The following is a 6,296-nucleotide window of genomic DNA, read 5'->3' as shown; positions in this document are numbered from 1 at the left end:
AAAAAAAAAAGAAAAAAAAAAAAAATATATATATATAATAAAATAAATAAAAGAGAAATCCCCACAAACTCAGCTGCTTAAAACAACACACATTCATTATGTCACAGTCTCCAGGGACCAGGAGTTCAGCTCAGCATAAACCCTCTGCTCAGGAGTCATCAGACTGAAACTGAGACCTCACTGACTGTCCTCATCTGGGGGTTTGGGTCGAAAGAGACCCACTTCCAAGCTCCTGCAGGTTAAGCAGAATTTGTTTCCTGGAGATGTCTTGACTGAGGTCTGGGTGTTCTTTCTTCTTCTTTTTCTTTGAGTCAGAGTCTAACTCTGTCACCCAGGCTGGGGTGCAGTGGCACGCTCATGGCCACGACTGCCTCAATCTGCTGGACTCAGGTAATTCTTCCTCCTCAACTTTCCAAGTAGCTGGAACCACAGGCAAGCACCCACCACGCCTGGATAATTTTTAAAAATTTGTTGTAGCTGGGCTCGGTGGCTCAGCCTGTAACCCAACCACTTTGGGAGGCCAAGGCGAGAGGATTGCTTGGGTCCAAGGGTTCGAGACCCACCCAGGCAACTTGGCAAGACCTCATCTCTACAATAAATAAAAAATTAGCTGGGTGTGGTAGCATGTACCTGTAGTTCCGGCTACTTGGAAGGCTGAGGTGGAAGGATTGCCAGAGCCCAGCAGGTTGAGGCTGCGGTGACCGGGAGCATGCCACTGCACTCCAGTGTGGGCGACAGAGTGTGACTCCAGTTAAAAAAAAAATTATTGTAGAGACGAGGTCTCACCAAGTTGCCAAGATTGATCTTGAACCCCTGGACTCAGGCAGTCCTCTTGTCTCTTCACCTCCCAAAGGGTTGGGATTTCAGGCATGAGCCACTGTGCCTGGCCGAGGTCTGGGTTTTCTTGCCAATAGTTGCCTCTCACTCTCAGTTCTTTGAGACAATAAGGCAGTTTGCTTTTTCAAGGTTCTCAGGAAAATCTCTCTTGCTTTGAATCTCTCTGACATCTTGATCTTCTTCTAGGAGATCACCTGATTAGGTCAGGCCTACCCATGTTACTTTAACTTTTTGATTGACTCAAGTCAACTTAGTGGGGACCTTAATTATATCTGCAAAATCCTCATGCCTCATTGTATAATGTCACCTAGACTTGGGAGTGACATCTCCCCTACTCCCAGGTCTTGTCCGCACTCAAGGGAAGGAGATTCAACCAGATGTATATGCTGGGAGAGGGTAGCTGGGAGATCATTTTATTTTATTTGTTTGATTGAGTCAGAATCTCGTTCTATTGCCCAGTTGGAGCGCAGCGGCACAAACACAGCTCACTACAGTCTCCATTTCCTGGGCTCAGATGACCCTTCTGCCTCAATCTCCTGAGTAGCTGGGACTACAGGTACATACCACCATCCCTGGCTCATTTTTTGCTAGGTGTTTTTTTTTTTTTTTTTTTTTTTAGAGATGAGGTCTTGCTATGTTGCCCAGGCTGGTCTTGAGCTCCTGGACTAAAATAATCCTCCTGCCTTGGCCTCCCAAGTAGCTGGGACTATGGTTGTACACCACCATGGCTGACCAAAGTCATTTAAAATTCTGCCTACCACAGGGGGAAGTGAGTGTGGGGAACTTCTCAAGGGAAGGGGATTAGCGACTCATCTCTAAGTCTACAGTTTCTGAGTCAAGGCCATCAGAGGCCTTGACTGATGTGAGATGAACAAGCGAGTCAATGTAGAAACGAGATCTAAAAGAGCCCATCTTTGCTTCTTCTGGAAGATCCCTTCTGAAGGTCCTTCTATGAGCCAAAGGGGTGATCAGGGGGCCCAACACTCCTAGCTTACAAAGTGAAGTCAAGAAAGGCTATCTCATTCCTCGAGAGGGTAAACACAGGACCCAGCCATCCCACTCCTCGGTACATGCCCAGGAGACACAAAAACATATGCCCACGCAGAAACGTGCACATGAATGTCCACAGAAGCATGATTCACAATAGCCAGACTGTGAAAATAGCCCAAGGGCCCATCAGTAGATGGATGGGTACGTAAGACATGGTATCTTCCCCTGTAACATGGGATATTATTCAGACATAAAAAGGAATGAAGTTTGGGCACAATGGCTCATGCTGGTAATCCCAGCACTTTGGGAGAGCAAGGTGGGAGGATCACTTGAGCTCAGGAGTTCAAGAACCAGCCTGGGTGACATAGCAAGACCCTGTCTCTACACAAAATAAACAAATAAGCCGGGTGTGGCGATGCACATCTGTAGTCCCAGCTACTCAGGAGGCTGAGGCAGGAGGATCACCTGAGCCCAGGAGGTCGAGGCTGCAGTGATCCGTGATTATGCCAGCCTGGGTGACAAAGCGAAATCCTGACCCGTGGCCAGGTTTGGTGGCTCAGCCTGTCATCCCAGCACTTTGGGGAAGCCGAGGCGAATGGATTGCCTGAACCTGTGGATTCCAGACCACCCCGGGCAACTTGGTGAGACTTCATCTCTCTAATAAATAAAAAATTAGCGGGGCATGATAGCACACACCTGTAGTTCCAGCTACTTGGAAGGATGAGGCTGAAGGATCACCTGAGCCCAGCAGGTCGGCGCTGGGGTGACCATGAGCATACTACTGAGCTCCAGCCTGGGTGACAGAGTGAGATTCCAACTCAAAAAAAAAAAAAAATCCTGACTCATAAAACATAAAATAAAATGCTGACACTGCTACAACGTGTTGAACCTTGAAGAAATTATGCTACGTGAAGGAAGTCAGTCAATATATTTCCATGAAATGTCTGGAATGGGGAAATCTATACAAACAGAAAGTTCATTAGTGATAGTGTAGGGCTGGGGGTGGGTGGGGAGACTGGGGGTGATGGCTGAGGGGTGCACAGTATCTCCTTGGGTGGGGGACCGTGTTCTGAAATTGATCTAAAGTTGAGGGTTGCCCAACACTGTACAATTAAATGCCACTGAATGGCATGCTTCAAGTGGGTGAGTTGTAGGATATGTGAATTCAATCTCAATAAAGCTGTGATAAAAAGAAGAAACATATCCTCTTGAGTAGTTGAAGTCAGAAATCATGATGTAATCAGGTATCGCTCTGTGTCACAAACTTAACCTACAGAAGAACTCACATTTGAGAAAGGAAGGAGGGAAAGGAGAGCTCTGTGTGAATTAACTTGTTATCCATCAGAGAAAAAACAATCCATAAATAATGTATAGTGCTGATACATCCAGAAGATAATGGTTATTTAGGGATGTCAAGGCAAGTAAAAGAAGAAACAGCTAAGAATGTTAATAGGTTTTTTTCAGTAACGAACAGGATTTGAGGTGGAACAGGCTGCAATATTTTTATTATAATCTCTTGTGTACCATTTGATTCTTTTCTTTTAAAACAACATGAACATATATTGATTTGATTAGAAAATATATTTTAATTAAAAATACAATAAAGTAGGCTCCCTGAGTTGCTAATTAGCTTACTTTAATGGTTCTCAACCAGGGGTAATTCTGTCCCTCAAGGGACATTAGACAACGTCTGGAGACATTTTTGGTTGCCTGAAAATGCTATTTTTATTTATTTTTAATTAAAAAAAATTTTTTTTAATTTTTAGAGAGCAGATCTTGCTATGTTGCCCAGGCTGGCCTGGAACTCCTCCTGGGCTCAAGTTATCCTCCCGCCCTGGCCTCTCACATGGCTGAGATTACTACAAGTGTGAACCATCGGACCTGGTCCCAAAATGCTATTTTTAGGGTGCTATTTAGGGGGTGCCATTGGCATCGACAGGTTAGAGGCCAGAGATGCTGTTCAACATTCTTCAGGGCACAGGACAGGGCCCCACAACAGAGAATCACCCAGCCCAAACTTCAGTAGTGGCAAACCTGAGAAACCCTAGCTTTTAAAAAATTATCTCCACAGTTGTTTCTAGTAACAGCATAGGTTCTGGAATCTTATGTCTGGACTTTTTGATTGCTGCCAACACCACTTACCCGCCAGTCTCAGTTTTCATATCTTTAAAATGGAGCTAACAACAGAACCTGCTTGTTTTGAAGACCCAGTCAGTGCCTGCAAGGCGCTTTGAGTCTGTAACCATAAGTGCTTCATTTCTCTCAATTATTATCATTTGCTTCTGTATCCTTCTCCCTGGCAAAAGAGCAAGAATGAACTATTATCTTCCAAACACGTGATTCCCAGGCCCCTTCCTTTAAGGGTTTTGTTTCTTTGTTTCTAGAGCCATCTGTTGGAATGCATTTCCCAATTCCTTTGATCATGCACGGTGATCATGACATGAACTAGCCTGGAGAAATTCCAGTGGAAATGTGAGATGCCACACTCAGAGATATGACTCCTTCCAGGGAAGAGACAAACATGGAGTCGATAGATGTAGGAAACTCAGGCTATTCCTGTCTTTGGCCAGCCCCCAGGAGGGAGCAGGAAAGGTGTGTGAAGTTCATCTATTGCTGGCTGCCTACACATACTGGGTCCTCCATTTGCTCATCTGTGATATGGGAACATTGATGCCCACGCTGGGAGGATTCTGTAAGAGTTCCAGGGGATAACAGAGCATGCCAACTGCCTATGGGCCACGGCTCGCTCTTGGATTTTGATAACATTTGCACAAAGACACAGTACCGAGGAAACTGCCTGCCTGGAGCCACGTGCAAGACCCTTTCTCACCCACGTGCTCATTGCATTAGAGGCAGGTTTTGTCCCCTTTAAACCAAGAGCAAACGAGCTTGGAAGAGTGGAAGCAGGGTTTTTTTTTCTTACTTTTTTAAAATTTTAAAGTTGTGGGGTACAATTCAGGGTTAGGTATACAAATGGTCATTGTGTAAGTAAAGTTTGGGCCTCACTTTTGTTCCTACTTCACCTGGTTTGAGATCCCTTATTGAAGAGGTGAGTCCCCCATTCCCCTGTGATTTCCCGCTACTGCCAACCCCTTTATTCAGGGTCTGCCTATGAGTGAGAACATGTGGTGCTCAGTTCTTTTTTTCTGTGATAGATCACTGAGTATGATAGAGTCTAAATCCATCCAAGTTGCTGTGAAGTTCATAATTTTGTCCTTCTTTATTGCTGCATAACATTCCATTGTGTATATATACCACATTAAAAAAAAATCCAGTCCTCTTTCAATGGGCAGCACAGTTGGTTCCATGTTTTTGCTATTGTGAACAATGCTGCAATAAACATGCATGTGCAGGTATCTTTTTCTTTTCTTTTTTTTTTTTTGACTTGGAGTCTCACTCTGTCACCCAGGCTGGAGTGCGGTGGCACACTCATGGCCAACCCAGCTTCAACCGGCTGGGCTCCAGCGATCCTTCCACCTCAGCCTTACAAGTAGCTGGAACTACAAGTGAGCGCTACCATGTCCAGCTATTTTTTTTTTTTTTTAATTTATTGTAGAGATGAGGTCTCACCAAGTTGTCTGGGCTGATCTCAAACCCTCAGGCTAAGGCAATCCACTGGCCATGGCCTCCCAAAGTGCTGGGATTACAGGCTGAGCCACCGAGTCCAACCCCAGTTATCTTTTTCATAGAGTGATCTGAGTTCTTTCAGGTATTTTCCCAGAAGGGGGATTGAGGCATCATATGGAAGGTAGATTTTTAGATCTTTTAGGAATCACCACAGAGGTTGTACTAGTTTTACACTCCCACCAACAGTGTAGACGTGTTCCCCCCCCCCATCCTCTTCAGCATCTGTTGTTTTTTGAGTTATTGATGATGGCCATCCCGACTGGAGTTAGGTGGTGGTGAGAGGAAGTATTTTGCCCAAGGTCACAAGGTGGCTGGGGGGCAGCTCTGAGATTCTAACCCAAGCCCAAACTTTCTCTCATCTCAGATTTCCCGTCTCAAGTTGCCTCACTCCCTCCCCACTAGATAGTTCTAGAACTGACAAAGCTTCTCAAAACTGTTGAATCCCACCGCCCCCCAGTCCCAAACAGACTTTTGTTTTTGTTTTTAAGGATTATTTCCACCCAAGCTTTCCATAGTCTACTCTCCATCCCAGCCCCATTCCGCTCTCGAAGGAACCTAATGTTACCCCTTCTTTCATCGAGCTTCAAACAGGGGTGGGCAGGGGGGTTCGAAGAAAAAATAAATTTGCTGGAGAAAGTCAAAGGGCTTCCTATCCTTGGAAGCTGAAGCCCGTTTTATTTGGGGGGTGGGCGCGGATCTTTGCCCCTTGCCACGGCGCGAGGAGTGGTGAGAAGACCCCGGGAAGTTGAGCTTTCCCTTGGATTCCGGGAAAGGGGAGCTTTCCTGGGGTCCTCTTTAAAAGGCCCTCCCCTCGTTTCCGGCCGCCGCTGCCAAGCCTTGGC

Source organism: Carlito syrichta, unplaced genomic scaffold, assembly GCF_000164805.1.
Source record: "Carlito syrichta isolate Samal-C Ts95f unplaced genomic scaffold, Tarsius_syrichta-2.0.1 Scaffold316208, whole genome shotgun sequence".
In the NCBI taxonomy this organism is placed as follows: Eukaryota; Metazoa; Chordata; class Mammalia; order Primates; family Tarsiidae; genus Carlito; species Carlito syrichta.
Note: the sequence above shows the minus strand (reverse complement) of the source record.